The sequence below is a fragment of the Sorex fumeus genome, unplaced genomic scaffold, assembly GCF_029834395.1.
Source record: "Sorex fumeus unplaced genomic scaffold, SorFum_2.1 ptg000024l, whole genome shotgun sequence".
In the NCBI taxonomy this organism is placed as follows: Eukaryota; Metazoa; Chordata; class Mammalia; order Eulipotyphla; family Soricidae; genus Sorex; species Sorex fumeus.
The window spans coordinates 43,929,023-43,953,065 of record NW_026606081.1 but is presented as its reverse complement, the minus strand read 5'-3'; positions in this window follow the sequence as shown (position 1 = coordinate 43,953,065).

The following is a 24,043-nucleotide window of genomic DNA, read 5'->3' as shown; positions in this document are numbered from 1 at the left end:
TAATTCTTGAGTGCAGAGCCAGGAATAACCCCTGTGCATTGCCAGGTGTGACGCAAAAAACAAACAAACAAGTAAATAAATAAACAAAATAAATAAACAAAATAAAAATTCTCTAACATGAAGACAGCCAGTAAAAATATACTGAAAAATATCACCCTAACAAATTCTGGAAACATTGTTAATGAGACAGTACAGTATATTCACAAATATGTACATGTATATCTTCAAATGCACAACATCAATTTGATCGACCAAATAGAGACATTTAAAAATTAATTCAATAAGCAGTAGATACTTTGGAACGATTTGTTGTTCCTTTGATAACTTACGAGAGTTTCTTTGCAGGCATCATGGCCTATAATTGCTAAAATGCACACTACCTCATATATAATCTAAGTATTATAAATGTAAAATATCTGTTAAAATATTTTATTCAAACAACTAGTATATTCTAAGACTAAACCCCAAAATATACAGTAAGTTTTTTAATTCTGAATTGTGTTAACACCGAATGCTCTAACTTCAGATAAAGTGAATTTTTTTATAGTCTATCGAGCTGAGTTTTCTGTGATTCATTAATGGTCACTATCACTATCACTATCACCTCATTGTTCATCAATTCGCTTGAGCGGGCCCAGTAACGTCTCCATTCGTCCCTGTCACGTGCAAGTGTAGCCCGATGACATATTGGGGGCTCCTTCAGGATCAGGGGAATGAGGACCATTCATTGTTACTGTTTTTGACATATCGAGTATGCCACGGTTGGTCAAAGTGATATTATTTTTATGTAAAATATTCAATAGTCTTATGATATTGATGCAGTAGTTTATAATTAGCTTCAGATTGTCAAAATTTCTAACATCCCTGAAGCATCCAGTGCTCTCAGAACAAAATAATAAATCACTGAATTCTATCCTGTCAAATGGCACTTTTGTTGAGACTAAAGTTCACATCTCAACAGCTTAAGCAAAGAACATCCCTTCCAATGACAGATAATTTTGCTGAACCCTGTAAAACACTAGCTCTTCTCTATGAAATCTTAGAAATAAATTTACTTGTAAAATACTACTTTCTACTTATTTATTCACATGCTATAAAAACTGCATACAAATATAAGTTCAAAACAAATGTTATGTTAATTATACCTGAGCTTTACATGTAAATGAATATATTATCGGTCTACTTAGACATATTTAATTTTATCCTGAGTAATTACTATAGTCTAAGCAATGTGTTTACGAAATGTTTACATTCATGGTTCTGATGTTCATTTAACATATCTCACTGCCACCAAAGTACCCAATCTGTAAGTCTTAAGCAGGTGAAGACACTCTACAATGGACAGTGTAAGCATTGACTATGTAGAACACAGATGTACGATTAATCTCAGTGGTGACTAAGGACAATGACTGCTAATAATTCACAGAGCAGAGATTCTTGTTGCAGTTCTGTATTTTGCAAGTCTCCTGTATTTTTACTATCTTTAGTTCCATGAATTCCAGATCAGCTTTGTTGGATATGCAGCTGGAGAAATGTAGATACATATTTTCAAAATTTAAAAATATTATAGCCTCACAAAAATAAAGCAAATTCGTATGTTTTCTAAGAATAGGCCCACTGCATTTTACATTTCAATAAAATGTATTTTTAACTGATCTCTTTCCACCTCATCTCATAATGTTTCTAATAAAAGCTGCCATTTGGTGCAGATTGTGTATTATATGGAAGATAACCAACAAGTGTATCAGATGCAGTTGCAAGGATAAAGTTATTGATAAAACTGTAGGACATGAACAAACCCGACTTTACATCAGTAACAACTGACTCTATTGGTCTTCTGCCTGGCTATGTCTCCTTACGGCGCAATAAAACAAATGGCTTTTGTAATATTAAAACAATAGGCATTGGTTAAAAGGATAAAAAAAATTTCTGTTCCACAAACTTAGAAATACTTGTTTCAAAGTCGCTGTTTTAACCTCATATATATTTTACTTATAAGCTGTTCTTTAATAACTTTCACACCAGAGTGTACTTACTCTGCCATCTTCAGGACATTTTCAGAAAGCAGCTCTATGGTGTTAGCATTTTTCTTTTCTTGAATATGCTTTCTATTAATATTTGAACAATATAGGAAGTTGTGTGCATAGATACTTTAATCATAAAATATATTGGTTAAAATTCTATTATAAACAAAATAATACAAACTTAAATTTCTATGTTAGTAATAGCACACTAAAATATTTTATATAAAGATAGGCAGTTATAATAGTTTTCATATATTAAAAGCAGCTTCAGTTATCTTCACAAAATGAACCACCTCATTATTTTATGTAGCTGTTTTTTTATCTATCCAGATAAACTTAATACATACTAGTTTATATTGTCAGCATTTTAGAACATTCAGATTGTATTCAGTACATTAATAATTTTAAAATTTATAACCAAAACAAAATAACACAACTCTGAATGGGTGATAGATGCATTCTTGTCATTTTCTCTGTATTCATATAGTTACCATAATAAAGTTTAATCAAAACATATGTATATATAGTCATATATTTTTTAATATTTTTGTTTCTAAAGCACTTGTCTTAAAGTGCATTTGTTGCATTCCTGTAAGAAAACAAAAACTGGTAAAGTTTTCTAAAATTGAAAAATTTGAAGACAAATTATTTTGTTATTGACCTCTAGCCAGTCAAGAGTTAAGCTCTGTATGCCAAGAAAATAATTGCTCCACTATTAAAGCAGTTTGTGTTATTTTTATAATCAATGAAGAAAATTCTGTGTAATTCCTAATTATTCTAATTATTCCTAATAATTATTCTGAATTATTCTTGTTCAATAATTTCTTCTTGTTCTTTATTTTGTTCAATAATTTCTTATTGAAGTATACTGAAAATTGGAATAATTCTGGGATATAATGCTCATCATTCCTGAAATTTAACTGAAAAAGCTACTGTAAAATTATAAAATATCATAAAAATTATAATAGAATCATGCAAATCAGTGCACTTACACATTATTTTGTCTACATGACAAAAACAAACTATGTAAATACAAAATTTGCTGCTATTATGACTGCAAGATGACAGTGAGGAAACCTACCAGATACAGCTATATCACTTTGAGTATTATCGTGGTTTTGCCTGAGACTTCAGTAATAACTAACAAAGCAAATTTGATATTCAAATATATATTCCTTCAGTGCAGAAAAGAGATGATCAACCAAAGATAGCTGATGAAGGAAAGTTGGGGTGTTTTTCTCTGAATATAGAAAATAGGGTAAGTATGACAGCACAAGGAAAGTTCCCACCTCACTAGAAATACATTCATTTGACTTGTATCCTGGGAAACCCAGTAGACTTTGTATTAGAAGGCATGTGTTCTGATTCTTTGTCTCTTTTGAAGTAAGTCCGTTTGTCCCTGAACAACTCCAAACCTTATCTTCTGAAGATAAATACTTCCATCCCCAAGGTTTGTGTGAGGATGAGAGATGACGACTTTGTGAAACATCTGCGTTCAGTTGCCATGTTTATCAGGAACCTTTACACTTGGATGTGAAGTTCTCAACTGATGTTTTGAACATGATATTCTCAATTGATGAGTGGGTTTTAAGTGTTGGGGAACGCAGTGTTGCTTTAAGAAGAGAAGGAATTCTTGTTTGTTTTTCTTTTATTTAACCCAATGGGATTCATCTATTTTTGAACAATATTCCCAAAACATGACTGTCCCTGGAATTAGAGAAAAATCCCAAGCCTACTGGTGGCAAAATGACTTTTAGATATCATTAATTTAAAGATTTTTCTAATGAGAATACCCCTTCTTAAAGATAATTTCTTTTAATTAAGAAACAATTCCAGTCTAAAAGTCAACGGAAGCTGCACCTCTCACCCTAAAAATACAGAAGTTAGACTGTGTATATAGCTGTGCATACTCTATGTGCATTCTATTTATAAATAAAATAACACATGCACAAGATATTCATTTTTAAGAGGTTTAAAAACCAAAAGCCCATAATTTTCAGTACAGAATTCCTATACCTAAGCAACACTGTGATCTTTTTTTGGGGGGGGGGGTCACACCCAGCAATGCACAAGGGTTACTCCTGGCTCATGCACTCAGGAATCACTCCTGGCAGGGCTTGGGGGACCATATGGGATGCTGGGAATCAAACCCGGGTCGGCTGCATGCAAGGCAAACGTCCAACCCGCTGTGCTATGGGTCCAGCCCCTGTGATTTTTTTTAACCTAATAATGTTCATATTATTGTAGAAATAATTGAGATATGTATTTAATGAAGTGATTCTTAACCTTACGACATACTTGTACATTAAATATGTACTTGAGCCTGCCAGTTTGCTCCATTCCATTCTATATATACTGCTCTGTCGTTTAGAAAATTTAAACTGGTTTAGCCAACTAAATTGTTTTTAGATTTTGTTCGCCAGACTAAAAATGACTATGGTACAATGTGTCTGCAGCAATCCGGAACTTGCATCATGAAAGCAAGATAATGTTCTGCTGTGGGTCAGTCACTAACAAGGGATGGTCTTTGAGGGCACAGGGGTAGAGGGCCAACAAACAGCTACAGAGAAGTCAAGCCCTCAGGCCTCCCTGCTTGCAAAAGAGCTCTGTAGACTCTGGAGGTGCAGCATTCCCTTTAAGTCCACTCAGTGTTCAGCTTAAATAGACTACTTTGCATTAGCATCAAGATAAATGATAGATCAGGAAACCTTAAGGTTTGCCTGGTCTTTATCTCCTTAGTATAAAATAACCATGATATCCTGCTTGCAGGAGAAACAATATATTTCTTAGAAAAGAAAAAAAAGTCAATAAAAGTGTATTCAGCAGTAGCACTGCACTATCCTCCCGTTGTTCATCGATTTGCTCGAGTGCACCCAGTAACGTCTCCACTGTGAGACTTGTTACTGTGTTTGGCATATTGAATACATCACGGGTAGCTTGCCAGGCTTTGCCGTGATTCAGCAGTAAGTTTGCATTTATTTTTATTGTCATTGTTTCCAAGTGGATTTCTGAGGACTTCAAGGGAAATTAAGGGCTTGGGGTTTTGTTTTGTTTTTCAGGATAAACAGGAATTAAGTGCCCTGGTAATAAAGCTCCTAGATCTGAGCCAGAGAGATAGCAGAGAGAGTAGATACTATTGCTTTGCATGTGCAGACCCCTGTTTGAATGCTTTGAATGTCTGGTAGCACATATGGTCCCCCAGGTTCACTACGAAGCAAAAAAACAGGAATAGCGCCTGAGTATTGCTAGATGTGGTCCCAAAACGCAACAGACAAAACAGCCAAAAACAAATGAGCAAAAAGGAAAAACACTCTTAGAATCCTGCAGGAGTCAGTGTGATGATGAAGTCCTGGTATGCATTCATAAGAACAATGGATTGTTGAGTCCAAAGACTTTAGTCAGATAAACTGGTAAAAAATCTGGGTAGATAAACTGCATCCTTTGAGCTATTTCTAGCATCCGATTCGTTGGTGCTTCTGCCACTGCTGCTGCAGTTGTTTTGATCAAAAGAAATGTGATCCCAGGGGAGGATTACACAAGTAATACTACTGACTTGCAGTCAGAGTCACAGTTCAATTTAGAACTAAGACAGGGAAGGCACATGTGGATTCTTAAGGGGGCAAGTCATGACAAATAAGGCAAATTGCATTCTCAATTAAAAAGTCACCAGTGCTACAAAAAAAAAGAAGGAAGGAAGGAAGGAAGGAAGGAAGGAAGGAAGGAAGGAAGGAAGGAAGGAAGGAAGGAAGGAAGGAAGGAAGGAGGCAAGGAAACAAAGATCAAGAAATCAGGGCTTGGGAGAATCCAGATGGCATGAGAGAAAATGGTGCAAGAATTAAAAAGAATGTTGAAACAGACATGGAGAAAATAGATTTCATCAAGTTTTGCCAACTCGATAATCCAGGTCTTCTGATGCCCTGTATCACCAATCCAGCTTCCCACAATTTCTCCCCTAGCAAATTATAGCTTCTAGTGAGGTTTAAATAAGGGGATTACTTTGCTTGAGAAACCACAGTGAATGTCTCAATTTTGTCAAAACTTCAATAAACATTATCTTAATGTATCAAATAAAAGGCAAGTTTAAAAGCAATTTAAGGTTTGTGACTGTTATTTTGAGAAGGAACATTAATACCTTTTTTGATAACCTATAGTATCAAAACGTTGTGAAACAGGAACACAGGTTATTAAAAGTCACGTCATGCTTAGTTTATGCTTCGAGTCTGAGTCTCTCTGTGACGGTTCCTCATCACTAGGAAATAGTTTAAATACATTTCTGCAGATAAAATAAACAAGCTTTTGTCCTATGCTTTAGATTCAAAATTTTAATGTTTTGACTGCAAACTTTACTCTAGTATAAAGTACTACTAAAGAAATAACAGATCATTGTTTGGCAGTTAAATAATTTTTATTAACAACCCAAATCATTTGATTTCATATATAAAAGCAAGTGAAGAGATTAGTCTTATATATACATATATGTGATATATGTATATATAGGAATAAGTATATATACATATATAATATATGTATACATAGGACTTGGGCTGGAGCGATAGCACAGTGGGTAGGGCGTCTGCCTTGCACGCAGCCAACATGGCCGACCCGAGTTCGATTCCTCCGCCCCTCTCGGAGAGCCCGGCAAGCTACCGAGAGTATTGGATATGCCAGACACAGTAACAACAAAGTCTCCAATGGAGACGTTACTGGGCCCGCTCGAGCAAATCGATGATCAACGGGAGAGCCTTTTACTTTACTTTACATAGGACTTATATATAGTTATATATAATATATATAGGACTAATCTTTTCATTTGTTTTTATATAAGCAAAATGGACTTTTCAAGTAGCCCTCCAATTGTAACCTTACAAAAAAGGACTTCCTTTCTTAGAGAATATGTATAATTTTCGAAAATGTTCTCGATAACCCCTATATTAAAAAGTACTAGTATATCATATATCATATATACTGCAGTCTAGGGGAAAAGACATAAGAAATAATTTTTTATGCGAAAGTTGCAATTGAAAGCATGAGAGAAAAGGAGAGTTTAGGGTATGTTTGAGCATGAGTGGGTATGTATATCTAGAACAAGTCCCTATTAATCAAATGCTGATCTATTATTCATTATGTTCACTTTTGAACTTTCTTTCATTTAATCTATTATAGAAGCCTGATTTTCTAAACACTTAAAGCTCCAGCAATTACTTGAATAGATGTTCATAAAAGCTCTTTTACTTGGTTGCTGCTACTCAAATTCTCCCTGGTAGTCTGGAGACCAAAATTCAGTCCTACTTCCATTGCTGATATCTTAGCAATGTTCCACAGTTTTAGAATTATAGCTTCCACCATCTATACCTGTGATTCTCCATGATGATGGTAAGGTAATCAGTCCTCTATACCACATATGCCAAGTAGGAAGTGAACAGTTTTCAAAGATCAACAATGTGGAAAAACTTATTCTGATAGGTTATCATCAAGAAAATTTGATTTATTTCCCAAACCTTGTTTACTTGTCCTCTGTAAAACAAGTTTATGGTATTTCAAGACTCACTAACACAGAACACTATGACTGAGACCCCACCTAAGACATGGGCCACAAGGAATGTCAATTACATCTGGATCTTCCATACATGTTCCACAGAGTTTATGATTCCTGAAAAAATAAAGAAAAAGAAATCTCTCAGATCAGAAAGCTCTAGAAAAAAGTGTCCAATTCTGCCAGGCCTGCATAAACTCCAGCATCTCCACCACAACCCTCCCATGACCTAAATCAACAGGCTGGTATATTCATGAAGAAAATACTCTTCCTGGGGAGAAATCACTGAAACGTGGGCTGGGCGTGTTTCAGCACCATCAATAATTGACTGTGATTTAACACTGTTTCTGAGGACTGATGCGATGCTGCTGCACAGTGATTTCACAGGTTTGCAAGAAACCACTTCCCACTGGCAGAAGCTGGGAGCAGCTTGATGGCAGGATTAAAAGAACCAGGAAATGTTCTGAGAGGAAAGGACTCAGGAGGCAGGGAAGGCCCAGAGGAAAAACCTGACCTCAGATTTTGCAAAGTAGAGAATTTTGTTAGTCCTGATTCAGATTTTGGGAGTCCTGAATAAAACCTCAGAGAAAATCTTATTTTTTTCTCCTTCCTTAAGAAGAATGAAAATGAATGCCTTCTTGCGCTTAAATGAAGGGCCCAAAGTTCTGTCCCAAGTTGGAAGCAGAAATAAGGTAATAAATTTGATCTTTGTCCTCTATTATTTTTAGTTATTTATTTTTTATTTATTTTTGATTTGGGGGTCACATCCAGCAATGCTCAAGGGTTACTCCTGGCTCTGCACTTAGGACTTACTCCTGGTGGTGCTTGGGGACCATATGGATGCCAAAGATTGAACTCAGGTCGGTTGCATGCAAGGCAAATGCCCTACCCGCTGTATTATCACTCTCTTCGTTTTAGAAGGTGATAGAAACTCCTAGTCAAGCTTTGTTGATTTTTTTCTGAGAAGCTAGTAAAGTAAAAGTAAGTAAAGGCCCTCCCGTTGATCGTCGATTTGCTCGAGCGGGCCCAGTAATGTCTCCATTGGAGACTTTGTTGTTACTGTGTCTGGCATATCGAATACTCTTGGTAGCTTGCTGGGCTCTCCGAGAGGGGCGGAGGAATCGAACTCGGGTCGGCCATGTTGGCCGCTTGTAAGGCGAACGCCCTACCCGCTGTGCTATAGTCCCAGCCCCTGAGAAGCTAAATATAATTAAAAGGGTATTTTTGTTTGTTTGTTGGGGAGCGATAATGGATCCTGATCAATGCTCAGGGGGTGTGGGCCTCCTTCCCAGTGATTCTCCAGGTCTGGGTCAAGGATTCAATGCAAAGACAGTATTCCTCCAGAATCTGGAGCTGGAATTTCCCTAGTGGGGTCACAGGCCCCCAGGAACATATCCCACAGTGCTTGGGGGCCTGTCACGGGGAAAACATGACACGAGGAATTAAACTGGGTCAGCCACATACAAGGTATGAATCTTGACCTCTGTATTATTTTTCTGGCCTGTGAAACCCAAATTCACAAAAACCAACCTTCTAAAACAAAAACAAAAACCACCACCAAAATTGCCAGTTGGGTCTTCCTACCTTCTCTGGTCAATGCTCAAATGACTGCATTTGGAGCAAATCTTTTCACTAATGTGTCTAACCAGTGGTACACTTATAAGTGACTATTGCGACAATAATGACTGGAACTGACAGGCTATGGCTGGGGCTGCTTCCTTGTTACTCCTGCTCAAGAGCCATTTCCTCCAATGGATCTCTGAATGCTATTCTTTCCCATTCAAGCCATAGCAAGAAGAGGGATTATTTTAAAATCAGATCTAGGCATTGCTGACTGCCACGAGAACACTGTCTGGTGATGCCAAGGAAGACGAGATTAAATCTATTTCTTTAAATGGCGTTTAGGAACCTGGTACCTCTCCAATGGTCAGTGACTTGCATTTAGAAACAATGAACATCAAAGGCACTTTAACAGTTCCGAATAGTTTAACTACCTCCTCATAAATATTTGAATCCAGGGTTTGGCAAACTATGTTACAACCCCAAACCAGCTCACTACCAGCTTGTGTAGATAAAATTTTATTAGAGCACATTCGCTTCTGTTCATTTGTGACTTGTGGCAATTTCTCACTACTTCTACACCAAAATTAAATACTTGGGATGTAGACCATATGGTTTGAAAAGCCTAGAATATTTACTTTCTGGATCATTATTGAAGAAATTTGCCAGTCCTTGCTTTCAATCCCTCAAGCTTTAAATTCTCCATTTGATGCTTTTATAACTAGGTCATTCCAAGTTTAATAATCCATGTTTGGGCCTTCTGCATTAACAAAAGAAATTAAGGCAATATTTGCTGAATCTAGGACACTTAGAGGGCATTCAGGAAAATTGTCTAGTAGCAATTATTATTTAGAAGGGTACAACATAATATGCTCTGCTACATTCAGAATAAATCATTTCCACTATCTGGAATAGTCAGAAGACAGTTTTAAAAGGAAAAGAACGAGAGACTTTTCTTTGAGATTATGAAAGTTGTAACTCGATAAAAAAAATATTCAGTGTTAGTTTGGGTAATTGATCTCTAATCAATTGAACATTGTACTATTTAACCTGTTTAAGTGTATCTTTACACACACAAAACAATTGTTTTCCTCCATAGGCTAAAGAATATATTTGTGAAAATATTCTCTCAGGGTACCAGAGAGATAGTACAAAGGATTTGGGTGCTTTCCTTGTGTGGGTTAACCAAAGTTTAATTAAAGGCACTGCGTACGATCCCCTAAACCCTGAGCACAGAGCCGAGAGGAAGCCCTGAGTACAGCTTGGTGTACCCCCCAAATCAAACTACATATACTCACAGACTTATGGTATAAAACAGGATGGGCTACCGACAAAACTTCCAGTAAGCATTTTGAGAAACAATATTATCACATTTTTATTAAATGGGGTGCAGATTTATCAATAAATGGTAATGTAGGTTTTCAGTTTGGAAACTGCCATTAAATAAAAAGCTATTTAATTCTCAAAGGCAGGAAGATTGCTTGCCCCAGTTGTCATCATTTTTACTTAATTCAGAGCCTCGCTTCTTACACTGTGGGTTGAAACCCTGTATGGGTCTGAATGTGAAGATTGTGAACAATCTGGTAAAGTCCAAAGTTTCTGCTCATTCAATGACCAAACCTGAGTTGAAAATCAACAACATAATGAATCAGAGGTGTTTCTGGCAGAGATTATCCATGCTGATTTTCTCAGGAGAATAGGGATCACAGTTTAAGAAAAAGTTTAAGAAATGCTGATAGAGAAGAGTAGATACAAAAAGATACTCAGTAGATTTTACATTTTTGATAAGCAAATAGTTCCATTGATAAACACTTTAGATAATAAATCAACATTTATTCCATACCTAAGTTAAAATTTTATGAGTCTGTTAAAAATTATAAATGTTATCTTTACAATTTAACATTTGAAAATGTGATACTGCGTTAGTGAAAAGTTGCTACCAGTAACTATTCAAGATGGGAAAAATGCTCAAAACTTACTATAGCAAACTGGTTCTGAAATTATATTTAATTGATACATATGACACATTTACTTTATAGATATTCTCCTGTACATTGAATATGATAAATTTATGTATCAATTAGACATTTTTAATTATGCAAAAAATACAATTGAGTTTGGTAGCTCATATTATAAAGATGTCACACAAATCAAAACAACAAAACAAGGGCTGGAGTGATAGTATGGCGGGTAGGGCATTTGCCTTGCATGCGGCCAACCCAGGTTCGATTCCCAGCATCCCATAAGGTCTCCCGAACACCATCAGGAGTGATTCCTGAGTGCAGAGCCAGGAGTCAGTCCTGAGCATCGCCAGGTGTAACCCAAAAAGCCCACCTCCCAATAAAATGAAAAGAAAAGAAAAGAAAAAACAGTATAATTCAAATTAAAAATGGACTACGGATTTAAATAGATAATTCCCCAAAAACATAAAAGTGGCCAACAAGAATATGAAAAGGTGCTCAACACCCAAAGCAGCATGTGCATTGAAACTGCCAAGCAAAATCTATGAGGTTACAGCTCGAAATCTGAGGATAACCTTGCCAATAAAACCAAAAATGACAAGTTTGTTTAAAAAAGTTGTAGAAAAATTAGCACCTTTGCCCATCTTTATTGAGAGTATAAAACAGTGGAAATCAGTATGGAGCTCCTCAATGATCACTTAAAAGAGAACTTCCACATACTCCAGCAATCCCACTTCTGAATATTTTCCAAAAGAAATTCTATTTCTGCAGGTGTCTGCTGCAGCCCTCTCATGACAATGAAGATGTGAAACAAACCTAAATGGCCACCAAGAGTTGAATAGAGAAAATATGTGTGGGGATAATGCAACAGTATTTAGTCTTGAAAAATACAAGAAGATGCTATAATATGGATAACCTTGAGAAATAAGCCACAGAAAGACGAATAGTGATTCCATTTATGTGAAAGATTCAATATAATCAATGACATTGAATCAAAGCGCAGAATGGTGGTGTCCAGGGGCTGGGCAGGAAAGGGAAATGAGAAGATACATTCCACAGGTAAAAGGTTTCAGTAAAGCTAGATAAGTGAGTAGGAGAGATCTACAGTCTTACTTAGGGGCTCAGGCTAGCAATCTTGCACAATTAAACATTAAAGAGGGTGGCACTCATGCTAAATGTTCTTGCTGTAAGAAAAAATATATATGAATAAAAATTAGAGAAATATTCTTTTGTTAAAAATTTTGGGGCTGAAGTGATAACACAGTGGGTAGGGCATTTGCCTTGCACACCATCGACCCGGGTTCCATTCCTGGCATCCTATATGGCCCCTGAGCACACCAGGAGTAATTCCTGAGTGCATGAGCCAGGAATAACCCCTGTGCATCGCTGGGTGTGATATATATATATATATATATATATATATATATATATGATAGAGCACATGCCTTGCTTGAGTAAGGCCCTGAGCCGCTTTCTAGATGTACATGTCCCCCGTGCCACAAAGAGCCCTGCCAAGGGTACCCCCTAAACCACCAGCCTGCACCATCCAGCTGGATAGCCCCTATTTACAAAAAAAGAAAAAGAAAAGATAAAATTCCTGAAAAGAAGATAGATGCATAGACATCAGTCAGCTTTTCTATTTCCTTCATCGTTCAAAATATTTCATGAGAGCACCCACCTAAGTTTGGAAAACCAAAGGCTAAAAGATCTGGGCAATTCTACACACCACTGGTGGTGTGAAAGCAGCTGCCAGAGATTACCCAGGAGAGCAGGGGTAGGATCTAAGCCAGCCACTACCAGCCCCCACAAGTTTCACAGTAGATAGATTTGTTCCGGTTTGCACCCAGCAAACAAAACATGGGTTTCAGCCTTGACAAATGGACACTGAACAAAATGTTTATGTCTTGCACTCCAGTTCAGATGGTGAGGAAGTAAATGTTCTAAATTCTCAGTGACTGGTGAGTAAATAAAATCTGAGTCTACTGAGATAAATGTTCTATCCTGAGAACCTCCTTTCTCTCTCCCCACCGTGCCCAATCTCACATTCTCATTTTCACTCAGAAAAAGCCTATTAGTAAGAGCTGAATGAAATCCCCTTTAGCTTTGTTGGTGTCACACCTGAATTATCACAGTCACTTTCTTAATTGTGATGTTTGATAAATATGCCTTTCCCTCAGGACTCAATAATAAAATGAAAACTCTGAACAGCATTGAAATATATATTAAAAGTTGATTAAGAACAACTGTGAAATATATTACTTAAATATGTATTGTGGGGGGGATGCTGATGCAATCAAACGAGAACCTAATTTAATTGAGTTATTGATTTGAAAAGCTATTTTATATCAGGAACTTCCATTATTCAAAAACCAATTTTGTGCCTTTAAGGGATTTCTCGTACCCATTTCTTTCCTGCGATGCTGATGACTAGGAAGAGCAGAAATGAACTGTCACCACTACCGCGAGCATATTTGTTCAAACAATGTTTTGTTACATCTGATAAAAGGCTGGGGCTGAAGGGATTTTTATTAACTTCAAAAAGTGTCACTTTTTCCTAACAAAGACACCAGACGCACCAATTAGTTCTTCCAAATATAGTCGCTGTGCTAGGAGAGAGTTGTGTGAGTCTGGAAGCCGCAACGAGGGTGAGCGGTGGGGGAGGTAGTTAAGGAACCTACCTGGGAATATTTTTCAGGCAAGTTCCCCGGCGTCCGGGTGGTTTAGAGTCTGGATAACAAGGCTGACAGGACAGCAGATCAGGGGCTGTAGATTATTTACTCAGCAGGTAATCACTTGCTTTAGCAAACGAAGGTGGGAGGGGGGGAGCCCAAGTTTGAAGTGGAGCTAAAGTTTAGAAGAGAAAGTGGGCCAAAGAGCTGCTCTAGCTGTAAAAAATTTTTAAAAAAAATTTTAAAAATTAAAAATAAAAAATCCACCCTGCTGCTAATTCGGTGGCAAAGCCTGCTCTACCAGGGCCTGCTTGCAAGATCTGAGGCCGTTTGAACAGCAAAAGGCGCTGAGCATTATTTCCCACGTTTACCTCCCCTTCTGAAAGTGGGAGCGCAGTTCAATTCATCATGGGGCATTTGCCCAACAATGCAGAATAGTGCAAAGTCAGTCGGTGGTGCCGGGCCTCGCTGGCGGGGAGGTACGTGGAGTGACCCTATAGGTTGCCCACGCCAGTGAGGTTGCTCGGGACTCCAGAGGTGCCGGGGCCAAGAAACTCTCATTGTCCTCATCGCAGCTTTTGAACGGAAAGCAGGAGAGGATGCCACCTGCCCAACGCCTTGGTCAGAGGCACAAAGAGCAAACTCTTGAAAGATGGATGATGTGGCATTGGGGTCATTTCTGAAACATAGATCATGAGCTTGAAAGGACAAGCTAAAACAACGGGTCAGAGCTGCCTGGCTGATTGACGTGGAGAACGCAAAAAGCGTTTAAGATGGGATGCCCATCCCAAATATTATGCAATCACTCAGCAGGCCGTCCTAGTTAGGAAAAGAGTACCAAGTACATAATCTCTGATTCTCTTTGAACAAAGTATAACCAAACTAACATGGTAAGTAAACGCAAACATTTGAAACACCGTGTAGTCTTCAAGTTTTGTGTTTTTGAACTTTTCAACCAAGATCTCAATGCTCTCTTTTCATGGTACAGAAGCATGGAAATATTCACTGTCACGGAAGTGGCATTATTAAAAGCTCATAGCAATATTTCCCCAGGTCCCATTGATGCCGCCATCCAAATGGTCATGATAGCCCCCCCAAATGTATCATTCTAGAGTGTTTTGTCTTCATTTCATATGTTCAAACTAAAGTACAACAGGATGACTTGTAAAAAATTGTAATAATAATAACCTAAGTGTACCCTCAAAATTGATTAAGTGTCATAATCTTTACATTATTTGTGTTTCCCACCTAATTGGAAAAAAATACTTTATGTTCACCAATTTTAATTTGTAGTACTATTCTCAAATATATTATAAAATGCACTGGTGATATCCAGCTAGTGATTTATACAAACAGACACACATGCACCGATTTGTGTGTGCGTGCACACACACACACACACACACACACACACACACACACACGCATTCACCAGACAGAAACATTAGGCTCCATCTTATATAGTGTTTATCAAAAATGAAATATAGGTCTCCAAATACTGCAGGGATGGAATCTACCTATTGTGCTTCCACACATGAAGATCTTACTAAGCAAAATGCTATTTAAAAAAATTGTCCACGTAATACTCTAATACCCTACCATTATTTTTAAGCCCATACTTGCTTGTGTTTATTGGAATGTATTTTCCCATTTTCCTTTCCTCAGTAAATGTGTTGAACCAAGCACTGAATTTTTGAATTTCCCAGTGTGACCAGGCACATGCTGTGGATTTCAGCCTACACTTTTTCTCTTATCCGACTTGTATGTTCATTAACTTATTAAAAAATATATATATTTATGATAACAGCTAAGCATACTTCAAGCATCTCAGAGATTCTTTGTAAGCAATTTTATAGGGCTACAGAAGAAAATGACTTAAAACAAATAAAAATGAAGAATCATAATAACTGCAACAACTTTGGGAAAGTTTTGGTTTACTTAAGATCCTGGTATAGATTGTTACATTCACAGAATAATATTAATCTTTAACTTTGAGACTCTTAATGCATGTATTTTCCTTAAAAAAATAGTGTTATTTCCAGGCTGGAGCGATCCTACAACAGGTAAGGTGTTCGCCTGACTCATGGCTGAAGTGGGTTTGATTTCTGGCACCCCATAGGGTCCCCTGGGCACCACCAGGAGTGATCCCTGAGCACAGATCCAGAAATAGCTCTGAGAAGTGCAAAGATGTCCCCCCCAAAACAAAAAAAATTTAATTTATAAAAATGTTATTTCCACATAACACCATTTGTTTCTTCAAAGTTTATAACTACTTCACTGCATTTTACACAATTATGAAACATTAGTTTCTGGATTTACCTTCCCTTTCCCTTCAACTGGTACTTCGATTTGTTCTATAGGGGCTTTTGCTGGAGTGCTCGGGGCTCCAAGGTTCAGTGCTCACTGATGCTGGGTCGGGATCAAATTCACACATGCTAAGAATAAACTCCACCTATATAAAACAACATAACATGAAGCTGACACCAAAGGACAGTAGACACACAGGACAGGAAGATTGCTCCATAGCTGGAAGCTGCCTCATGAGCTAAGGGGAGAAGGCAGCTGGAATAGAAAAGGGATCACTAAGAAAATGATGACTGGAGGAACCGGTTGGGATGGTGGATGTGTGCTGAAAGTAGATAAAGGACCAAACATGATAACTTCTCAGTACCGGCATTGTAAGCCCTAATGCCCAAAAGCAAGGAGAGAGTATGGGGAATATTGTCTACCATGGAGGCAGGGGGAGGTTGGGAAAGGAGGCATATACTGGGGACATTAGTGGTCGGGAATGTGCACTGGTGGAGGGATGGGTGTTTGATCATTGTGTGATTGTAACCCAAACATGAAAGCTTGTAACTACCTCACAATGATTCAATAAAATTTAAAAAAAAGAATAAACTCCACCTCTTTGAGGTATCTAACCTGCCCCCAAATGGGTCTTTGGGTTACCATCTTTCTCCAGATTTGACTTGATGAAGCCAGAGATACTTGTTTCAAATGCCATTAGGATGTTTTCCTACTTCTCTACTTCTTCTTTAACTATGAAATATTGAGCTAGACACAGAGATACAGAAAATAAAGACAAAATCATGAGACTTTTGTATTTGGATATAGATATAAAACTTTTAACTACTTAAGTGTAGATGAAATTATTATTTAGTAATAATTATTATTCACTCAAGCAGGCCCAGTAACGTCTCCATTCGTCCCTGTAATGTGCAAGTGTAGCCTGATTACATATTGGGGGCTCCTTCAGAGTCAGAGGAATGAGAACCATTCATTGTTACTGTTTTTGACATATAGAGTATGCCACGGGTAGCTTGTCAGGCTCTGCTGTGTGGGCGGGATACTCTCAGTAGCTTGCCGGGCTCTCCGATACAGATGGAGGCTTTTGGGGCAGCCTCTAATCACCTTTACAGGTGTTCCTAGTCAGGCATATAGGCGGGTATGATACTCTCAGTAGCCTGCCAGGTTCTCTGAGAGTGAGAACTAGAGATCGCGTGGTTGCAAATGAGGCCACACACTTCCGGGATCTTGGTTTTATAGTCTCTGGATTGCCGTTGATGGGGTTACACAGCAGTTGGTGGGTGTAACTGTCTAGCTACTGGAAGGTGGGGGAGCTGGGTGGAGGAAGCCCCAGTCCCGAACCGAGCAGGCTTGGAGATCCCAGGTCCCGCACACCTGGATTCTTCTGCCAGTTCCTCGTCCAAGCGTGTGGAGGGTGGTCTCAGCATGGCTTTGGTTGGGTCCCGAAGAACTTCAGCTCTTGGGGCTCTGCTCTGGGTGGAGCGGGAAACTCAACCCGCCCTCCTCCAAGGGGCCCCGGTGAGGACAGCCAGGCATGGGGGTAGGAGACTCTGCCTTGTTCTCTTCCGGGAGCTTGGGTTTTTTTTATTATATAATTACATAATGATTATTGTTAACTATTTTCTAGATCCTTGCAGGAAAAAAAAGTATATGTCCTATATTTTCTCTGCCATGAGACTGCTGAAATATGAAGGACACATTTTTAAAGGATAATTTATTCCTCCAAGTGGCTATTTCTTTAGCACACAAGGTTCTACCTTTATGGACCTGTTTATGATTTTCTGTATCTTTAAACTCTTTTGTGGCAAACAAACTTTACTTCATTGTTAAGCTAATTTCCCTCCTTTTGAGTTCCTATAAATATGAGTGCAAAACTCTACCAATCATTCTTTATCATTCTTTTTCAGTTGAATGATCATTATTTCCAATAGATTCATGTGATTAAAAATGTGAAAAATCATGATGAAAAATGAAAATGGAAAAATAGTCACCTCACCCACTGAACAGTCTACAAATTCAAGAGATTAATAAGGTAGCATCTCTATAAAGAGAAGCTAAAACAATATGATTTTAAATGACAGGGGTCAAAAAAATACATGGTATATCCTCTGGCAGTAGAGAGTTCTGGAAGTGCTTTTGTATAGAATTTATAATACAATTCTGAAATTTAAAAATGAGGGCTTCATGGAGAAATGGTTTCTTCTAGGATTGGGAAAGCGAATATATGAGCCTGAGAAGGACCTGTAGCATGATAAGAACATCATGATAATTAAATCTATAGCACTGCACTGTAGCACTGTCAACTGTTCATCAATTTGCTCAAGAGGGCACCAGTAACATCTCACAACAAATTGTGAGAATTGTTGTTACTGTGTTTGGCTTATCGAATATGTCACAGGGAGCTTGCCAGACTTTGCTGTGCGGGCAAGATACTCTAGGTAGCTTGCCAGACTCTCCGAGAGGGGCGGAGGAATCAAACTCGGGTCAGCCATGTTGGCTGCGGTGCAAGGCAAACGCCCTACCCACTGTGCTATGGCTCCAGCCCAGAAAAGGTGTTGGTTGATCTAGACAGCAGGACAGTGACTATGGAAGTCGGAATCCGCTAAGGAGTGTGTAACAACTCACCTGCCGAATCAACTAGCCCTGAAAATGAATGGCGCTGGAGCATCGGGCCCATTCCTGGCCATCGCTGGCAATCGGTGACGTGTGAGAGGGGTATGGGAGCACCTCGAGTACGGAGTACGCGCCCTGGAAATGATAATTAAATAGAATTTGATTATACTGCCAAGATAAATTATTCACAAGTCCATATGCACAACTATTTGAAAAATTCAATCTAGTACATAAAATAATCAATATCTAATTACATTCTAATTACATTAATTTAAATAGTTTATATATATGTACATGAATGAAAATCTCTTTTGCACAAGAATTTCAAGCAAATTACATGAAACTTCATCTTCAGAGAAGTGAAACATAGACCCCTACCCCTTAAGTATGAACTGCATGAACTCACGTACTATTTATTTCTTTGTTGTGTGTGGGGGAAGAGGGATAGTTGGGGTCACACCCAGCGATGCTCAGGGTTTGCTTCTGGCTTTGCATACATTGTCAGGACTCACTCCTGACAGTGCTCTAAGGAGAATCATACGGGATGCCGGGGTTGAACCTGCATTGGCTGTGTGCAAGCCAAATGCCCTTCCCTCTGGAATATTGCTCTGGCCCCTGCACATACTATTTCTAAAGAGTAGAGGACATGTCAAGCACTATTTTCAGCCAACACCCACATTGGTCAACTATGTTGATTTCATATCCTTTTATGTGTGTGGATGGAAACACCACACAATCTGTCATTTTCCTCCCCAAATAAACAGCCCATTTCTAATCAGAAGAAAATCATAAGATAATCCAAACTAAGGAACAATCTACAAAATATCTGATTAGAGTTGCAAAAGCATCAAAGGTCCACTTAAGCACTTTCTACAGTATATTATTTTATAATATAAAGCCAATATTTGCTTTCTTGGGATAAAACATGCTTTTCTACTTCTGCTTCTATTCATATTTTCCCTTGAAATTATCTAATTCTCTGCACTCTTAATAAGATTTGGATGAGTAGAATTTTGCTATATCATGAAAATTTTTACTATTATAATATTAAAATTTTTATATACCTATTTTAAAAGAAAGATCAGCTTTTTAAAAAATTACTTTACCAATTTATCACTGATTCACAATTTTGCAGAACCTTAGGATATGAGTTCTATGCAGGTGTTACCACTAACACAATAAAAAGATGCCTCCCATGTGTAGGATAAAACAGAAACATAGTAAGGAACAACAAAAGGTCAAAGTCATTGGAACTGAAGATTGTGTCTACAAAATTGAGTTTACATAGCAGGGTAAGGAGTATTGGAGGTGTCCTTGTGCTCTGGTGATGGGTGAGGTGTTGGAACGATGTATCAGAAAAAGCACAACTAACTGTATTGTAGATCTGTTATTTCAATAAAAATGGTTTTCAAAAGTGGCAAAGGTTATCAAAAACAAGTTGGGAAAACTGGCATAGTCAAGTGTAGACATGATGGCTTCATACTTTGTAGGATCCTGGAACCCCAAAAGTGGATCATTAGAAAACAAACATACTAATAAAACCCAGATTTTTTAAATAGAAATGAAGCATTGTTTATTAACTTAACAAACCTGCTATATTTTAATAGAAAATAATAATAATAGAGAAAACAGTGCAGAATATGTGAAAAATTTTATCTGTGCAGTCTTCACATTTTATCTGTGAATTTAAGACTGTCCTAAAAGTTTATTTTAAAAAGTAAATGTAGCTTTAAATTTTATTTTAATAGTCATATAATCCTCTTCTTAATATCTCACATTTTCTTGATTAAAATGGGATTAAAAAAATCTTTCCTGGATACATTTATTTGATTGCCATCCTGCAGTATCAAAGTAACTAAAATATTATCTATATTAAATTTTGAATGCAATTTCATAACTCCAAAGGTTTTACCATTTTAAATATCTAGAGGTGATTTAAAAGTCATTATAAAGTATATAGATTAAAAGCTATTTTAAATGAATTAGATTCTTATTCTATGTTAAGCCCATTCTATAAATATGAAAGGTCTTGTAAGAAAAGCTAATATGTCTTTTAAGTATGTGGATAAAGTAGTGGCAAGATTTATACTGTAACTAAACAAAGTAAAATTCAAATGTTACATTTGGTAAGAAATATCTAATATGAGAAAAAAATGAGACTGAAATTTCTAGCTTTCAGCATCTTAAGATACATCATGTATTTACATCAAAATTAAATTCAAGTGATACAGAAGTAGGATCAGTAAGTATAAATACAAGCTATGTTACAATAACATATCCAAAAACTAATTATATCTTGATGCAGTGATGTTAATGCTAGCATTTCTTTGCTTCAAAAGCAAACCGAGAAAGTACATCAGCACAGTCTCTTACTATAACAGTTTCTATGACAGTCTGCATTAAGTGATTCTATACTTCATATATACACGTTCTGCTTATAATATATACTAATTTTCTTTACAAACATTACCATAGAATCTACTTTGCTGGGTGTTTATTGATTTTCTATTTCCTCTTTGAAGCACCTGGCTTACTTTACTTGTCGATGTTTTCATTGATTTTCTATTTCCTTTTGGAAATGAGATGGGAGCTTTTAAAGAGGTCATGATACTTGGCAAGACTAAGATGTTGTGTTGCGGGGTATTCCTAGGGAATTTCTGTTTTTCTTTCAAGGTAAGTCATATTTATCTACTCCATTGTTCTATTTCTTTGTTTTTATTTAAAGGTGTGATTTTACAAAATAACTTTATAGGAAAAATATGATCCTTTACAGATTAAACTGCATCACCATAACAGTTTCCATAATAGTAAATTCTCAAAAGCAATAACTTACATTTTGGAATGACTTTATTTTCAGTCACATAATTTAAAACCCATAAATATAAAACCCAGCTCCCGGAGGAGAACAGCGCAGTCTCCTGTCCCCGCGCTTGGCTGTCCTCACCAGGGCCCCTTGGAGCAGGGAGGGTTGAGTTTCTCTCCCCCGCCCCACCCCGAGCAGAGCCCTAGCAGCTGAGGACCTCCGGAGCCAGCCATGGCCATGCTGGGACCACTCTCCACACATCCGGATGGGCCTCATGCATGAAAGAACTGGCAGAGGAACCCAGGCATGCAGATCCCGGGCTGAGGTCTCCAAGCCTACTCAGATTGGTACTGGGTCTTCTCCACCCAGACCCCCCATCTTCCAGTAGGTAGGCGTCACACCCACCAGCTGCCAACAGCGCCAGGTTGGTCCCATCAACAGCCAAGATGCAGAGACTATAAAACCCAGCTCCTGGAAGCGCGGGGCTGCAACATCTTATTATCTTTCCTTTAGAGAACCTGGCAAGCTACAAAAAGTATCCTGCCCGCACAGCAGAGTCTGGCAAACTTTCCGTGTCGTACTCAATATGCCAAATACCAGTAACAATGATGGGTCTCATTCTCCTGACCCTGAAAGAGCATTTAAATGGCTCTTTTAAAATCTCAGGGCTAGGTAGAAGGAGACATTACTGGTGCCTGCTCGAGACAATCAACTAACAACAGGATGATCGTGATCGTGATCGTGATCACATAATTTTAATATATAAAAAAAAATTCTTACCAGAAGTGACAATTTCTGTAAGAACTCAGATAGTATTTACTCAAGTCTCATCTCTAATAGTAAATCATTTTCAGGGAGAACCCAGGTAGACATCATCTTCATTAGCCTAATTCAGGGGGAAATAATCAGATAATTATTAGCCTAATTCAGGGCTAATAATCATTAGCCTAATTCAGAATTGTAAATAATTCACAATTTACCAGAATGTGAATTTCTGCTTTAATAGCATAACTAGCTGAGTGAGGATACATTTTCTACGAAGATACAGTTTTATTCTCTCTACAGAGTTTAACCAGGAGTAGTGAATCATTCTAGAGTTATGTGATATTTTTATTTGTTTTATTTTGTTTTGTTTAGGGGGCTTCACCTAGCAATGCTTGGGGGCTACTCCGGGCTTAGTGCTTAGAGTTATTCCTAGCAGTGTTCAGGGGACAATGAAAGGTCTGGGGATTAAACCCAGGACTCCTATAAAGAAAGCCTGAACTCCAGCCCATGAGCTATCTCCCAGACCCTGTCCTGATTTTTTAAGGTGCTATATAAGGAACACAATGGCAAATCATTACTTTGTGGCTGCGCTGTCCAACTCAGTAGATACCAGATACAGTGAACAGAAGTCTGGACTTTATTTGTGCATTTATTTTCTTCAAAACTAAAGTAGTATTAATTGAAATGTTCTGTAAAAAAAATGGATGCTTTAGCAAAGAAAATAGCCCAATATATCAATTATAAATATATTATTTATAATTACATACTGCATTTACTATACTTTGCAATAATAATTTGGATACAGCAGGCTAACAAACTGTACCATTAAAATTAATTTTATCTATTTGCTTGTATTTTATTGGACTAGTGACAAGTAGATTCAGAAGAGCCTAAGTGGCTGGCACTGCATTTCTATTAGCGGTGCTGTTCTAGTCTCTGAGCTCTGTTTCCACAATGGATCTTTGGAATGTAATATATATATATATATATATATATATATATATATAGAGAGAGAGAGAGAGAGAGAGAGAGAGAGAGAGAGAGGAGAGTTATCTTAGATCCCTATATGAATGAGCTTATCAGAATGAAATTTCCTGTTATGTCCTTTACCTTTATGAGGTATGATCTGAGAAAATGTAAATCTGAAAATAGGAAAGTATGGAGGTATGCTGTCACACACCATTTATAAAAGCTGTTCCCCAGAAACTCAAGGTTCACAGCAATTTTGATGAAAGAAGGAAAAGCTCCTTTGAATGAGCCATTCTAGCCTTCCCCTGAGTTAGCTATCTCAGAACCAGGCAGATACGCTCCTTAAACACTCCCAAAGGTGTCTCATGCTCTACTGCTTCTCTGACTGCTTTTTATTGCTCTTAATATCCTTGCGAGAACCCCAAAATACAGGCCACGGGTTTTGCCTGAGTCACATGTTAAATTTTAAATTGCATTATGACAGCATTCACATTTATCAATAAGAAAAAAATAATAAAAGGTAAAGGTAAAGGCCCTCCCGTTGATCGTCGATTTGCTCGAGCGGGCCCAGTAACGTCTCCATTGGAGACTTTGTTGTTACTGTGTTTGGCATATCGAATACTCTCAGTAGCTTGCCGGGCTCTCCGAGAGGGACGGAGGAATCGAACTCGGGTCGGCCATGTTGGCCGCTTGTAAGGCGAATGCCCTACCCGCTGTGCTATCGCTCCAGCCCTGAAAAAAATAATAGTGAGTACATAGGCCTTACCATGGTATATATGACAGGCATGCATCAGTTGGTTCTTCAACATTTGCCTGAGGTCTTGTGTTAGAACCTAGAA